Source organism: Calliphora vicina, chromosome 1, assembly GCF_958450345.1.
Source record: "Calliphora vicina chromosome 1, idCalVici1.1, whole genome shotgun sequence".
Taxonomy (NCBI): domain Eukaryota; kingdom Metazoa; phylum Arthropoda; class Insecta; order Diptera; family Calliphoridae; genus Calliphora; species Calliphora vicina.
The window spans coordinates 144,886,994-144,905,197 of NC_088780.1; positions in this window are offsets into that span (position 1 = coordinate 144,886,994).

Sequence of the window (18,204 nt, forward strand, 5' to 3'; positions counted from 1 at the left end):
TTTTTCATTCATCTAATGGTTTGTACAATAATTAGCTAATTGCAATAAAATATAAAAATATATACCAAGACAACATTAGTTTTCTACGGAGAAGAAAAAATAACTATTACAATTTAAATTGCTGTGTTTTTCAAAAATATTTATGCATGTATGTATGCTTTAATTAAGTACTTCTACTTTATATTCTTGAAATTGAAGTTACAACTATTGATAACAAATACAAATAAAATGCATTTCTATATAAATACATTTTTTAAATCAATATACATAAATCTAAAAAAAGAAAATCCATACTCATTTTATTTCAAGATTATTTTAAAAGAGCAATGAAAGTAGTTTACCAGCAAATATGACATGAAAATCAATTTTATATTTTTATGTATTCTTAAAAAAATAAATATTAGTCTAATTTGTTTGATTATAAAGAATATACTTACGTACGGAATATTGAATAGTTTATAAAAAATAGACAAATTTTTGCATTGCATATGGGCAATTCCATGCAACTTTTTCCAAGATGAAAAAAATACTAAAATTTTACTATATTTGATTTTTTAATTTAAATAGTATGTAGTTGGCTAAGCGTTGTATTCGCAGATTTTTGCATATTTTTCCATGTACCTCAAAATCCCTTCCGTTTTATATCACGTACCTATACACTTATTTCGCTCAATATTTTGGACAACAATGTTTCAATATACTTATTTTTATACCCTTCACCTTCGTGAGAAGGATATATATATAAGTTTGTCATTTCGTTTGTAATTTCCACAATATAATTTTCCTACCCTATAAAGTATTTATATTCTAGATCCTTATATATAACGGAGTCGATTAAGCCATGCCGTCTGTCTGTTGATATTTAAATTTTCTGAAGACCCCAGATATCTTCGGGATCCAAATCTTCAATAATTCTTTCAACAAGCTTTCGAGAAGTCTCCTTTTTTAAATCAACAAATTGTTGACCTATTTTTGACCTATATCTGGATTACTAAGTCATTAATATAGACATCTAATGATAGATATTTCAAAGACCTTTGCCGCGATGTATATAAAACCATAGTGGACCTACAATGGGTCAAAATTGGGTCAATATCAGTTTCCCTGATATGGTCTGGACAGAAGGTCAGCAGCTCATAATAGATAGGACACTTTGGCTCCCACTAAATATAGAGAATTGCCTTAGTGCCATGGCACGCTTCACTTCAGAACAGAGTATACGAAATTCTTTTGATTCGTTCTTGGCCTCAAAATATGAGTAGTTATTTTGGCTTGGAAATGTTTCAAAATAAAAGTTCAAATTTGAAAAAATTACGCATTTTTAAGTCATACTTATAAAAAAAACATGTAAAAGAGCTATATTCGGCATATTTTTCAAAATACATTCCAATTTTTAGACGTAACATGGAAATGCCCATATGCAAGTACATAAAAATAGTGTATACGAAAGTATAAGAATTGTTTATAAATGTATTGCATTTTACATAACAATTTGGCACTTAATATTTTTGTTTGTTTTTTGATCTGCAATTTATTTGAAACTACTCCAGCAAAGATTAGGCTAAGAATTGTTAAAAAAACAATAAATACACAAGCTTTTAGTCTAAGTAAATAAATACTATGAGTGACAAAAGTAAACACCAAAGAAGTATATTAGTATTATATATATTACGATAATGAAAAATATTAGAATTCGACCTTAAACTCTTTTTCAAAACCGAAACTTTTTAGTTTTAATCGAGGGATGAACTTTATGATTGTCATTATTTTAAAAAATAAAAGCAATTGAAAAATAGGTTTTTTCATGAAAACTTGAAGTAAAAAAATATTTCGAAAACTGACCGTACGTTGCAACGCGTTGTAAACATTTTCTTCAGATTTGTGCTCAGGGTAGTAAAATTATATAAAAAACAAGTAAGAAAGTATGGTCGGTCAAGCCCGTCCATATAATACCCTACACTAAGTAAAAGAGCAAAAACATTTTTCTTTTAAAATTTCAATAATTTATATTTTTGAGTGATTTTCGGAAGTGGGCCTTATATGGGGGCTATGACCAATTATGAATCGATCACCATGAAATTAGGTCATGTGACTTATGTCTATATGAAAGTTTACTATGTTGAATTTTGTGAGTATACCAAAATTTTTTAACGATTTATGCAAGTTAAAGTAATTTTCGGAAGCGGGTCTATATGGGAACTATGACTAATTATGGACCGATTGTAAAAAAATTTGGTGACATTAATTTGTATATATAGAACTTATTTGGAGCGCAATTTGTGGAGATACATATGTAAATTAAACATTTATGACCGATAAAGTCCAATTTCGGAAGGACATTTGTATGGGGGCTAGGTGAAATAATGAACCGATTTCAGCCAGTTTCAATAAGCTTGGTCCTTGGGCCGAAGAAATAATATGTACCAAACTTGATCGAAATATCTTCAAAATTGCGACCTGTACTCTGCACACAAGGTTTACATGGACATCCAGCCCACCAGATGGACGGACGGACATCGTTTAATCGACTCAGAAAGTGATTCTTAGTCGATCGGTATAATTTAAGGTTAGACCAATATTTTTGGACGTTACAAACATCTGCACAAACGCGTAATACCCTCCCCACTATGGTGGTGTAATGTGTAATAAATTTATATTTGTTATTAATGTAATATTTATTAAGTTTTAATTTTCGTGTGTATTTACTATCCTCAGTTATTATTGCATACTATAAATTTATTTACACATATTTATATCATAAAAACTTGATTTTTTATACTTATCTTCATACACTTAAATACTCGGAAACACTCACACAAATTTTCACATAAACAGTCCAAAAATAAAAAAAATAGATAAGTATCATATGAACTTTGAATCTTGATTATAATTTTAGCATATGTATTTATATTATTGTGTGTATATTAAGACTGTAACTATTTTGAAGAAATTTCTAGAGAAATTTTAAAAATAATTTTGCAAAATGTGCAATATAAATATTTTTCAGTCAAAGATCAGCAAACGCTTTTAAGAGTGTATCAAATTGATTCGTGAATTCAAATGAAAATGATTTTTACTCATTAAGGGTTATTCACCAAACGCTTCCTATCTTTAAAATTTAATAAAACAGAGTCAGATGTTATAAAATGGGTGAAGCGCGAGAAACTTTGCCTGAACAGAACATGCATTTCGATTAAACAATTTTATTATCCCACAGTCCATCAGATTCTAAATCATTAGAAACCAAATGCTGAAAATTTGGACAAAATCAGAGAATATTTACAGGTTCCACATTTTATTCGAAGTTTCGAGATTTGGGCCAAAGTAATAAAAACTATTTTACAAAAAATTTAAAAATTTTAAATGTTGAGAAAAATTTCAAATAAAAATAGTTGTTGTATTTAATTAGCCCATAATTTAATCATAGAGGAATACACATAGACCGGAAACTAGACAAAAGACTTTGTTGTTAACACTATAATGTTCAACAACTATGTAAGAATTAATGACAGACAAAATGATGTATAAGTTATTAAAAACTAAAATCGCGTTCAAAAGTTACGCCATCAATTGTAAATCCTGCATTTTGAAATTTGACGCCTTTAGGCAATGATTTGAAATTAGACTATAAACAAATTATAAAACTATTACATCGATTTTTTAAAAAATTAACACTTTTGTCTTTCTGCTGTACAATATGGCACACACATTTTCGTATAAGATTTTTGCAAATATTTGGTTATTACCCTAATTTTGATACACAAATTTACATACATATGTACATTAGGGAGGTCCCGTTTGAATGGAGGAAACATAAGCTGATGTTTAAAAATAAAATGAAAATTTATTTTGTTTGAGAAAGCCATTTCACAAAATTTTTGTCCTGGTATTTTTTTGCGCTGGATCAAAGGACACAAATTTCCTTTTTGCTTCATATTTCTCTCAAAGCAAACAAATACAATTTTAATATTATATGAAAGGTCTTTGCAAGGTGCTTTCAATGATGTATCAGTAATTATCGTGCAAGACAAAAAGCACTTGAACTTTTGACTTTTTCTGCAAAAATATTATTTAAAATTAGGACATAAAATTAGTTATAGCAAATAGCTTAAAATTTTATAAATTCCATCTAGTTCAAATTTCATTTGAACTTTTCGAAACCTCTTTTCTCCTCGATCAACTGTTTGGCATGTGTTCAATACGATTTATAAACAAGTAAGAAAGTATGATCGTTCAAGCCCGACCATATAATACCCTACTCTAAGTAAATGAGCAAAATCATTTTTCTTTTAAAATTTCAATAATTTATTTTCGTGGATCGAAAATCATGGGAGTTATGACAACTTATGTACCGATCGCCATGAAATTAGGTCATGTTATTTATGTTTATATGAAAGTTATACGTGTTGAATTGTATGTGTATACCAAAATTTTTAAGAAATTTATGCTCGTTTAAGTGATTTTGTGAAGCGGGTCTTATATGGGAACTACGACTAATTTTGGACCGATCATCATAAAATTATGCGACATGATTTCCGTATATAAAACATACTTGGAGCGAAATTTGTGTACATATTTCAATATGTATTTGGAATTTCTCATGGAAAAATAGCGAAATGTTATATATTTTTGGGACGATTTTGATGAAACTTAAGAAAACTATAACACAAAGTCTAGTATTTACAAAAACATCAGAAAAGCTGAAATTAACCGATAATAGCACTTGGGGTTAAAAAGAAACTCAACTTTTAAAATCACGAAAAACACATTCAATATGAATGGTGCTAACTTTAATGTTTTTCAGAGTTAAGTAAACTCAATCATTCGAGTTATTTTTTAAATTTAATAAATCAAAAGTACACTAAACGGTTAAAATCGGTGGCATGTCACAGTGTCCATTGACATAATGTCCATGGACATTATGTTACTCCAAAAGATGACATTATGTCCCTGTTTTAATTTAACTTCTATCGAATTTACCGTTGTAAATTTAAAGTAGTAATAAGACGATATCTGCGATTTTTAGTTATCTGTATTTGAATTTTGTGGAGTTCAGTGGTCACAAATTTAAATTTTAAAAAAGTAAAAGTGTTAAAGTATTAAAATGGGTAATGTAAAATATAAATGAATTTAGGAATAAATTTTACAAAAAAAAGAAAGTTCAATAAAAAATTTAAAAACTTTCACTTCAAAAAAATACTTTTTAATAATTTATTTACAAGAAAGGCTTTATTTAGCGAAGCCGCCTGCCGCGTTCTATGGAGGAGAAAGTCCCTAAGAGCGGCCGTAGGCCTCCATGCAGAAAAACTTTATTTACAAAGACAAGTTTTATGCACTCAGTAGCATGGCGAGCAACTATTCGGTATCGCAACTAGCGAGCAACTATTGGCGGTCTGCGGCCGCTTTTAGAGGCTTTCTCCTCCATGGAACGCGGCAGGTGGCTTCGCTACATGGAGTTTTCTAATATATGAAAATATAAACTGTTACTAGGATCAACAATTTTATAAAAATTAGTTTTTCTAAACAAAATTTGGACATTATGACACTTTCAAATGTTCATGGACATAATGTCACTTTATGGGGTGTCATAATGTCCATGGACATTATGTCAATGGACACTGTGACATGCCACCGTTAAAATTAATTTTATTATTCAAAAATCCTCAACAAAATATTAATTAGGCAAAAATCAGGTATAAATACAATATTTTGCCGTTTGAAAAATGTGTGGTCAAAATTGAACAAAAATGTGAAAATGTTTCAAAATGGCTTCGCAATACTATTTTCTAATACAAAACACAACATTTTAAAGTTTGTTTCCTATAAAAATCAAATTTTCATCAGCATTCATTCATTCTGCTGTTTTTGTAAATAATAGACTTTGTGTTATATTTTTCTTAAGTTTCATCATGAGAAATTCTAAATATTGAAAAAATTGACTTTTGACTTTCACGATGTAAGGGTTAGCGTCTTCCGATTTTAGTAAAACTTTCAGACGTTATTTAAAATTATCTGGACTATAATATTCTAAATAGGTTTTATTTAAAGCTTGTAACACTACGGAAATTCGGCACATTCGCCAAAATATGGGCAAAAAATTAGTTTTTCTCGAAAATCGCAAAATTTATATCGCAGGTACGGAAAAACTGTAGGAGGTATTGGCATACGTTTTTCACATTTTTATTCCCTATTATGTTGTAAATAAATCCCCATGTGATGATCAAAAAATTATGAAATTTATTTAACAAAATTTTTAAAAATTTGAAAATGGAGTTTTGAAACTGCCGTTAAAAAAATATTTTTTTTTGGTCATACCTGCGAATAAGTTAGCGGTATCCTACGAAGACAAAAACTCATACACAAGTAAATATGGATACATTTAAAGTAAAAATAAGCTTTTATTTTAATATTTCTCAAAATATGTTAATTTTGTTCCTACATTTCTTGTTCTAGTGACCAGAGACACGTTAATGGCCTGGCGCTTTTTTAATAACTTTTACATTTTTTAACCAATTTTTGTGCTTTATATCATTTCAGAACGAGAATTACGTACACATTTAAATTAAATTGCAAAAGTTATTATTTAATGGCAAACATTTTAGAAAAACTGAAAAAATTGCATTTTTTCCCCTTGTAAATGCACCTCAAAACTAAATCGCAAGTCGGCACGGGTTGCAATCATGATAGAAAGACAAAATTTCATATTTAATATTTAGTTTTATATATATAAAAAAAAATAGTGAGTATGCGTTCCAAAATTCCAAAAAAAAAATTTTTGGGACACTCTAATGTATATGTAAAATTTTAATTTTAAAAATTATAATATTTTTAGACTTAAACGATCCTTTCAGATGCAGCATTGAAATCACTATTCAAAGACCTTTCACATGATAATAATATTTGATGTGAAAATAATCACAAAATCCTTGAAAGTATATTTTTATTCTTTAATCCAGCTCACCAAATACTGATGACAATGAATTAATAATGAATTCAACTTCATACAAAATATTGTTTTTTGGGGCCAACCTTATGTTCATGCATGCAGTATGTTAGTATGCATTAGTATTTGTTGTAGTATACGTTGCCAAAGTAGTTTAAACCAAATAAAATTTGGATTTATATTTAATTGAAGTATTTTAATTGCTCTTTTTTCAATTTAACTACTTCAAAAGGATTAAACAGCTTATTGTGAAAATCTCTAAGACTGAGTTGTTGCAACAATTTAAACCAAAAAAAGTAGTATGTAGAATTTATTTTTTTTAAGTCATGAAACAAATTTTGTACACACATAAACCTGGTAAATATGTACAATATTAAAATACATTCTACATTTTAGTTTCAGTAGTAGTTATTTCCAGGTATTCCGAACAATAGCACATACATAATTGAAAATTTAACAAACTTAGCAATAATTTCTAGGTATTTCATATCGTCATCTTAAATGCAAACGGACGTAACTATACGAGATTTTAAGATCGAGTTTTTGATTTATCATAGTTCTGTTTTATCAAACTACATGATCACACAAATTATTTAGACCCTTGCGATCAAAATTAAAACTTTATTCTTTTTATTATTATTAATTTTACAATGTTTTTTGTTTCTCCTGTAAAAAAAAATAAAAGTGTATTTACGTTCGTTTGCATTTAAGGTGACGATATACATATGTACATAATTGTAACTTTGACAAGCATGCATAATTACATGTTTTGTTGAAAAATTAAAAAAAGTAAATATTTGTGATTTTTTATAGAACTTTACGATAAGTACATTTTTAATGAAAAATTAATTATTCATTACATTTCGTAGAAAGAAAATTTTATTTATTAAATTAGTGCATAATTTCAAAGAACACAATCGGTTTTTTATCTTTGTATTGGGTGTATGACTTCAAAATGCGGAATGTTTTCCAATTTTTAGCTTTGATTTTGAAACATTTGTACAATATAAATTTATTCAAAGTACATATTCTGACAACATATGGATTCAGAGCCAAAAGAACTGCACATCCAAGAAAGAATCTAGCCAATATAGGATACTCTGTTCCAAACTAAATCGCATCCAAGAAAGAGCGTTCTGAGGTAAAACTTCCCAACCACTTCATTCTAAATACTTTTTAACAGGTATTGCAACATGTGGTCGAGCGTTGTCATGATGGAATATTATGGTTTCATGACTGGCGCATTCGGCCACTGCTCGATGTCAAATTATATGGTATGAATAAAATGATAATGACATATCCTGATTTATAGTCTACTAAAAGGCCTTTCCTATATTCAGATTAATTACTATCTCCTATGAATCAACATGTGTCAGATCTGTAGTACACAGAGATGGTGGTTGTTTTTTCGGATGAACATGACAGCGACTTAACGACGCCTTCACTTTTTTCACATCATGCCTTAAGTGACTTGATAATAGACCTTGATCTTTCGAAAGCGGTATCTGATCTTCTGGCATCTCGACATAAAGAAAGTAAACATTATATTAGAGTTTCCAAAAAACCGATATATTTTATATATTATATTAAATTAGTTGGCTTATATACATTAAAGTTGGCTAATATGCTTCTCATTAAAGAAATAACTAAGAAAAATAAAACTAAACCAAACTAAGGAGTACTTTTTCGTTCTTCATAATGGTACTTTTTGAATTTCTATAATATTGAACCTATAATCTGGAAATTACTTTGATTTCAAACTTGAATTGTGGAAAATTGGTACTTTATATTCTAATTGTAATTTTTATTATATTAAATTATTTTACTTATAATAGTTGGCAATAGTACTATTTCTTTATTGTAATAGTACTTTTGGAATATTTTATAATAATAAACCTACACAGAGAAAACAGATTCGTGATAGCAACCGAATTTGTTGCCAATCGAATGATTCGGTTGCACACATAGAATTTTTCAGTTCTAATAACAGAAAGTCAGTTGATAAAGAAGAATTTCAGTTGAGGCAACCAAACTTTAGTTACGCCTTACAAAGAATCATTCGATTGGCTACAAATTCGGTTGCTATCACGAATCTGTTTTCTCTGTGTAAAAATTAGACACACATGATTCGGAATGAGTAAGAATACGCAAATGGTGACTTTCGTGGTACATTTATTTTGTATTTTCAATAACAATGGGCCCAGAAATATGAAATTAGGCATTCATGGTGCTGAGTGGGAATACAAAATGTGGGTCCTTATGGTACTATTTTAATTCTAATAACACGTTTCGAATGAGCTAGAATCCACGTTACAATGAACCAGTACTATTTCTTTCTTCTAATTGTGGTGGCGAAAAACTCCGGGTTAGCCAGTACTCCATACTTTTATTGGAAATTTTAAAATAACCAAGTCTTTGTTACAAGCACTTTACATTCATTTTTTAAATTAACTAAAATACATTTGAATTTTAATTGTCAGCAAATACTTGGATGAATCTTTGGATGAAAAGGTTTCATTTCTAAAATTTTAATTTTTCTACGAAGATAAATTAAAAGTAAAAACCGAAGAATAATTGTCGGTTTCGGTTTCGATTAAAACCGAACACGAAACTCTACATTATATAGTCTTTTGTAATCACAAAATGGGAAAATGCTGATGAATGCAGGTTAAATGTGAACAGCTCAAAGCGAAGTTAAATATGTGTTTACTGGATATTAGATCAAGAACAAGGCGATACATTTTTCGTGAACTTCTATCGAGTTGTGACGGAAAACCAGAATCAACAAAAGGGTAAAAAATTAGTAGAAATTGTGTATGTCCAATTTCATTACGATATTAATTATTATAAGATAATTATGAACTTTCAATTCATTTCCTGTGGTGTGACATTGTATGCGGACTAGGATTAAATTTTACTTTATAGTATAATTTCGCAGTACTTAGAACTAATTTGTGAACAATTTTATCAGGATTTCCACATAATCAACACATTTATGATTGATCAAACAGTATCGTTTTTAAAACAGAGAGACGGACGGACATTGCTAGATCGGCTTAGGATTTCATAAGGAGCCAGAGTATATATACTTTTGATATTTCGATGTGTTACAAACGGGATAAAAAAATTAATATACCACCCATATTTTTTGATGGTGGTTGTAACAACTAATAATGGAAAAGAATAACACACGGAAAAAACTCTTAAGCTTCGATCAAATTCAATTAAAGTAAAACTGAAATAAGATTGAAAAAACGTTGTTAATAAATCCTTTCTTCTATTTATCTCTAAAATTGCATTCCATTCTGATGATATGATATTTATAAGAAATAAGTCTTCTTATATAATTTAACAAATGAAAATATCTAGAAAATTAGCACAAACATTCTAATTTTTTTTTAATTGTAGCACATGGTTGAATTTCAGCGAAACCTCACTAAAAGTTTAAGCCAAATGCTTTTAACAAACACATTTTAATGATTTGCTTTATAACTAAGTTTCATAGAAATCGAAAACAAGCCACACACAAAACTCAGTCAATAAAATACTGATTACGCATTATGAAATAAAGTCGTGTAAATGCACATTCATCTTTTTATGTTGCATATTTTTATTTGTTGTTTTAAATCGCTCATGTTCACACTATACTTAATCTTCATACACGTAGATTCTCTTTTATTATTTGTATGTGCGCAATTTTTATATCCACCACCAAAAATATGAGAGGTGGTATATAGAATTTGTTATTTCGTTTGTAACATATCAAAATATTGGTGGTAGAATCAAAATGTATATATTCTGGGTGCTTGCAAATATCTAAGATCATCTCGCTATAGCTTGCTGCGTTGACAGCCCTTGGGCTGTGTCACAGTGGGGGAAATGAAAAAAAGTGGTAATAAATCTGTAACTTCTAAACGAGTTATTCGCATTTGAAAAGTAATTTTTTTTTTACCTACCTTGGTCTGCTTTTTTGCTAATAATGGATCATTCATTCATAAATGCTGATTCAAGTCCCCATAGACGGCATTTCTCGGGGTTTATTAATCCTGAAAAATCCCGAGATTTTTGGGATCGTGATTTCGGGATTGGCATTCCTAATGAATACCTTATAAACATCGTTATTAAGATACCATCAATTGTTTATGAAGATCGGCACATAATTGGCCATAGCTCCCATATAAGTTGTAAGTGCAGAAAAATAAAACTGCTGGATATTGTGAATATCGCTCCATATTTGATCATAGTCCACATTAGGTCTTGTAAATATCGTTAATGAGACGAAATTGAACGAAGATAAGAATAAAATAAATATCAACGCACAATAATTTATGACGATCGTCCCTTAATAGATCATAGCTCCCATATAAGGCCCATATTGATTCCGTTTATAAAGCATCAATTTATTCGTCGAAAAACCCACAAACATCGGAATAAAATAGATATATTCTGAGACAATCTGTTGAAGGCTCTATAGGGATGGGCTTAAGGGAATGAAATTTTTCTGAAAATATTCTTTTTGATCACAAGTATTTGCTGTTGAAAATGGTCAAAATCAGTCCAACCAACAAAAGTTTTACAACAAAATCTCCATCTTTTGTTAAACACAATTTAAATATGAGGAGACCAATAAAACCAAAATTTTACACAAATATATTGAATCGGTAAAAAATCTTGGATTAAAATATACGAAAAACTTTGCTCGGTCTTACCCATATACATTTTAATCCCATTATCATTTAAAGGTATGAATATATCGATGTGACATTTACAGCTAATCAAATCGGAAGAACCAGATAACTGTTTTATACAAAATGCACAACAATCGGTAGGCGCATTAAATTGGTGGGTATATAAGTTTCGGCACAGCCGAATATGATACTTTTACTTGTATTTTTTTTCAAAACACACATTGATTGTTCTTTTATTGCTGCATCATTGTTGTGTATAGATTGTTTGGTTGGTTGTTTTGTTGTTGGTATACAAAACATAATGCAAATATGATTATGACACTATCATAGATTGTTTTTCGCATAAATATTACGAGGCAGCACAATATAAAGCTCTAATACGTTGTTTAAGGATTTTATGAATAGCTTTACAGATATTCATACACATATTTGTATGCCAGCTTGCATACTTCAACACTAGAATGGTCCTTATTTTGCTCTTTGGCATCTTTCTATGATTCCAAGGTTTTAAATTTTTAAGAAAATTGTATTCGATTCTAATATAAACGAAACTCCTTCCTGATCTGTGAATGATCAAAATCTCGAAAAAATGTGATTTGAAGGTTCTATAACAATTGGCGAGGAATAACACTTCTCATGATTAATAAAATAATAGCTTCTATTATCACCAAAAGGTATCTGAGGTAGTAACACCAAACATTAAAAATAAACTGGCTCGATTTAGGCCCCGTAAATCTTGTATTGATCATATCATAGTCATTGAGGGTCATAACGGAACAATCTGTAGAATGGCGACCGCCTCCTATCTATTATGAGCTACTGAAATCTGGCCAGACCATCGCAGGGAACCTATACCAAACACAAATGATTCGCTTAAAGCGCCGATTGGCAGAAAATTGCCAAAAAAATAAGCGACCAGACATGAAACAGTAATATTAGGGCCAGACATGAAACTGTAATTTTCCATCATGACAACAATCGGAAACATGTTGCGATACCTGTTAAAAAGTATGTAGAATGGAAAATTCTGCCTTTCGATCTAAGCAAAACCCTCTCTCTGGGATACGCTTGATCATATCAGTAGTCTGAGGGTCACAACGGAGCAATCTGTTAAATGGCAACCGCTCTTTATCTATTATGAGCAGCTGAAATCTTGCCATACCATCGCAGGGAACCTGTACCGAACACAAATGATTCGTTTGAAGTGCGGATTGGCCGAAAATTTGCAAAAATATGCGGCCAGACATGAGATTGTAATATTCCTAGAGTATCCAAAACCGAAACCGAAAACCGGTCAACCGGTTTTTTCATCTTTGTAAACTCAACCGGTTTCGGTTTTTTGAAAACCGGTTGTTGTAAGACGGTTAACCGGTTTTAATGAAATATATTTTCAAAAGCTCATTTAACCATATTTTTGAAAAACTTTGATATCATTTTTAAAAATATTGATTAATTATATATAAAATTGTAGCATTTGACAATATTTAGTAAAATATATAAAATAATTGCCTTAAGAATTAAAAAATTTTAAATTAGCGTATTTTTCATATTGAATTTAAAATAACCCGGTTAACCGGATTTTTTGAAGATAAAAACCGAAACCGGATAATCGTTTTTTTAAAAGATAAAATATAAAAGATTTTTCAAAACCACACCTTTTCGGTTAAACCGGAAAGCGGTTTTTTAAATTTGTCGGTTTTTTGGACACTCTAAATATTTCATCATGACAACAATCGGAAATATGTTGCAATACCTGTTAACAAGTAGTAAGAATAAAGCGGTTGGGAAATTTTGCCTTTCGAATAAATGTATATTGTACAAGCACACAATATTTGTTTCAACATATAATTTTTTTTTCGAAAATAGCTAAAGTCTAAAGTAAGGGCTACCTTATTAAACACGCATACAATTTTGTACATGAATAAATTTAATACTATCTGATGCATGTTGCAATGTTTCTTTTCTTTTTTTTATACTTTGTTAATACATGCTTGTACGTGTGTAAGAAAATTTTAAAATTATGTGCCTTTTTGTACAATGTTTTATTAATGCCTCTTTATTTTGTATTATTTCTTTATCACTCTAAGCGTATACGAAATATTTTCATACGCTTACGATGTATAATAATTTCATATTCATAGATGTTTTAAATTTTCATGTTAATGCGTTAATTTCAAGAATCCAAAAACTATTATCAAGACAAGCTATATATTCTGCGGATTAGTAACCCTCCAAAAATACACATAGCATTAGTACTATTGGGTAAATTACTTGGGGCACACACGTTCTTATGATAAGAATAATTTTCACTAATTTGATTACTGTTAGTTCTATTTATTAACCAATATGTTAAAAATGAGTATTATGAAGTGCGTCAAAGTACATATTTTTTCAGTAAAAGGATGCATCTTTAGTTTTTCAATTGAAACTATATTATTTTATTTATAATTGCTATTACGCAAAGAATTTATTAAATTTGCTTGTGTTCTTAGCCAATCATTTAAAGTTGTATTTTTCAGCTCATCAATTCGGTTAATTGTACTAATATTTTCGAAATAAAATTGCCGCAAAAACTGAGCATTAAAATCGAGTCCATAACAGACAATCCATGTTGCAAAAATCAGTCTTAGTTCAAATGGAAACACGGATTATGCGATTGCCTTGCCGATCATTTTTTTTCTCGATATTCTTTCAAAATTATATGTCTGGGTCATAATATTATTACTTTGGGTCATATTATGATTGCTTTGGATCTTAGTATGATAACTTCTGAACCTATTATGATCATGTATGACAATGATGTTACGACTATATTCGGTCATAATATGATATTTTTGATACTGGTATTGATCATAATATGTTTGGAAAAGAATCATAAATCTTATCATAATATTTTAGTCTTAGATTATGTTTACAAAAACCATATTTTTTATCCAGCAGGACAATTCTTATTTCAAAGTCACTACAAGAATTAACGGATGTTTTCTATTTATTTGAAGTTAATTTTCTTCGAGTCTATGTATGTAAATTTTTTAAATGTTCAAAATTTTTTGGAAATAAATCTGGCATTCCTAAACGGCTCGTCCGATCGGGATAATAATAATATATCGTGCGTAGTAGTATTCGGGTATAAGTTATTAAAATGGGCTCTACAAATGCTCCAGGGGCGGTGCTATAGGGGCTCAAATTAGGGTACCTTCGACATGTAACATTTTTAAATACGTGCCATTTTTCTGTTTCCCATATTCTTTTTTGAAAGACGGAGTTTTGTAAAAATTAACTTATCTCGAAAAAATTAGCTCGAATAAATGCGGATCAATTTATTCCTAAGATTTGCAATTCTATTAAAATGTTGATACATTTTTTAGTTTTAGTAACTCAATAAATATGTAATATAAAATAATATCTTTATTTATTAACAAAACTCAATGAAATTTTCAAAGTTTTTTAAATTTGTCATTCTAAATAAGAAAGTGTAAAATACCTTGTCAAAAGCAATTCCAAATGGTATTTTTTACAATTTTGCCCATAGGGTCCACATATTCTTCTGGGCTGGGAAAATACTTTGGAGATTAATAGGGTACATATGAAGGTTTCCAAGGCTGCTTTTCGTTTTCTGATTCCAGCTTTGGGATTTTAGAACATGTGAAATTGTGACAAAAATTAGGTCAAATTCCGATGAGCTTATGGGGCGACATGTTCCACAAATATGAGATGTTTTTATACCAAAATGTTTTCCGAAGAGATACCTTACAGAAAAACATAAAACTATTATATGTTGTTGAAGAAAGGTTTTTATTTTAATAAAAAAATGTTTAAGTCACCTTTTCGCCCAAAAATAATAATGCAAATAATATATGATTGAAGTATATGTTTATGGCAATCATGTTCATGATGAATCATTATATCAGAATACAGTAAGGGACAAGCGTCTTCACGAATAGTTGAAATTTTAGTTTACACATTATTTTTTGCACATAACAACTGATCAGATATCATTTTCCTTTTGTTAGTTGTTAATAACTCATTCTGAAACTAACGGAACTTTTTAACGTTTTTTGAATCACATCTGAACGAAGTCACATGTGAACAGTATTGTCCACCAATAGGTTTTGTGAAAAATTAAATTAATTTTTGATATTACAAGAACAAAATTAAGTAAATAATAATCCTTTTAATTTCTTTATTAAAAAAATACAAAATAAAGCACTTCAATAAATTTTCAGTTACTTTGCAATGCATAAAGCTATACATTCAGTTTTGATGATTTGTGGATGTTTTCGTGACAATGAGACCGGTATACTTCGGCGTATCAATGGTATTATGAGTGCCAACGACTGTATTACGATATTGCAGGCCTCTTATTTCCCCAGTCTGGATATATTCGGTATTGAACATGGTCAACAAGAAATATTTATGCAGGACAATGATCCTAAGAGTACCACGAAAATAACATAAAAATGGTTTGTTGATAACGAAATCAAACTGTTCGAATGGCGTTTCCAGTCCACAGATTTAAAGCCTATCGAGCACCTTTGGACAATTTTGCACCAAACGGAAATTTTTGCCGAAAAAGGCTTTCCAAGACCCGTAGTTCAATTCTGGGAACGAGCTCTTCTAGCATGGCAAAATATAAGCCCAAACATTTCAGAAAATCTTTTAAATAGTATGCCAGAAAGAACCAAAGCTGTAAAAAAATCACGTGGTGGTCATACAAAATATTAATTTTAAAATTACACTGATTTTGAAACAAGGGACAGAACTATTCACACCGACTTTTGTTTTAAATGTAGAATATTGTATTTTATTCAAATTTTTTTTAAATTTTGATTTTGTGTATTGTATAAGTCTTTAATACTCTTTTAAAATTAATCAATATTTTTCATATACATAGTGAATAATAAAATTTCGAGACTTTTTGTGAACACTTTTGCATTCTACTGTATAAAATGAATTACTATTCAGCGAGTATTTGTTCAAATATACCAAAGCTGAAATTGTCTCGAAGAACCCTCTATTTTCTATCTTCAGAACTGTCAATCTTATGTATACAAGTCGCTATATCTCCGACTAATCTTCTCATATTTGAAGCTTCTGTCGTAACGTTTTCTCACAAACTTTTCACCTCTAATCAATAGGATTTTAAGTAGTTTATGATATTTAATATATATCTGTATCTGTATATATATTTTAATTTCCTGGTTCTTAACCATCTCAAACATGAGTACACCTCAGTGCAACAATGACATTCATAGGTGGTCTGTAGATAAAAAGAAATACAAAAACATGTTTTGGTTGGTTAAACATAAGACTGTGTGTTACATTTTAAGACAAAACCACAATCAACCAAAATTTCACAAAACTCCACAAAACAGAAATACGCACTTAAACTCAGATGCACACATTCACATAAAGGGAAATGCAATCATATCGTATGATACCACCTACACTTGCACTCCAATATAGTATATGTTTCCTAAAATGTACGATGATGACTTCCGGAGACATCCCAATAAACAGCCAACTAAACATTTTTGCCAAATGTGTCTAATGCCTGCCTTACTAAGGTGGTAACAAAGTTTGTATGTAGAATTTTACTAAATCTGTGAATATTTGGGGTGGATTGGTTCTTGCCTTATATTATGCATTGTCTGTATTGTACTAAATGTGTTTATGAGTTTGTTTTAACCAATAATCCGTAAACAGCATAAACGAATGCGGATTTGATGCTAGAGAAACATGCGGTTTTTGTATAACACGACATGCGTCTATTGTTTTAAAATTTACTTGTTCTCCATACAAATAAAATTGTTGAAGTAGTTGCTGTCATTGTCCTTGTACTCGTACAACATTGATAGAATGTATATTTCTTGTTTATTTTTGTGTGTTTTTTTTCTTGTTTTGCTTTAGAAAACAACCAAACAACTGCGGTTAACGAAATGTTGCTGCTGTTTGTGAAGTGATGCATTGAATGTTACCAACAAACCAGCCATGTCTGGACTCGATAAACTTTAATATTGTTTTGTTGATGCAATAAAGCAAGGATTGTACGAAAAAGGATTAAGAGAAGAGACCAACTTTGATTTTTCTAAAAGTGTTTAATATTTGATCTACTCAGAGTTAGTTTTAAACATATTTTTACTAGGTATGTATATTATGGTGGGCCGATTTGTAAGTACAAGAATTCGTCGTTATTGTGCCATCGATTTTTCGATAGTTTTTGGCATGAGGAAAATAGTTACACAACGACATATCAAAAAAATCATTTTCTAGGTGTCCAAATTTAAATTTTTTGACTTTTTCTCAACTTTTATTTTTTAGTAGGTATTAAAAAAAATCGACTGATTTAATTTTTTTTTTTAAATACTACCTTTTCAAGTTAAAATTGTATGCTAAAAACGTTGGCGATAGCACTTTTTCCAAAAAAAAAATGTTTTTCATGAGGTTTTGGACGAAAAATCTATATTTTTTTACGCGTTAATTTTTTAGAAGGTACAGAAGGGGCAGAATCAAATTTTTTTGCAAATAAATCTGGCATTTCTAAACGGTGCAATATTTTTGAAGGGCAGATAT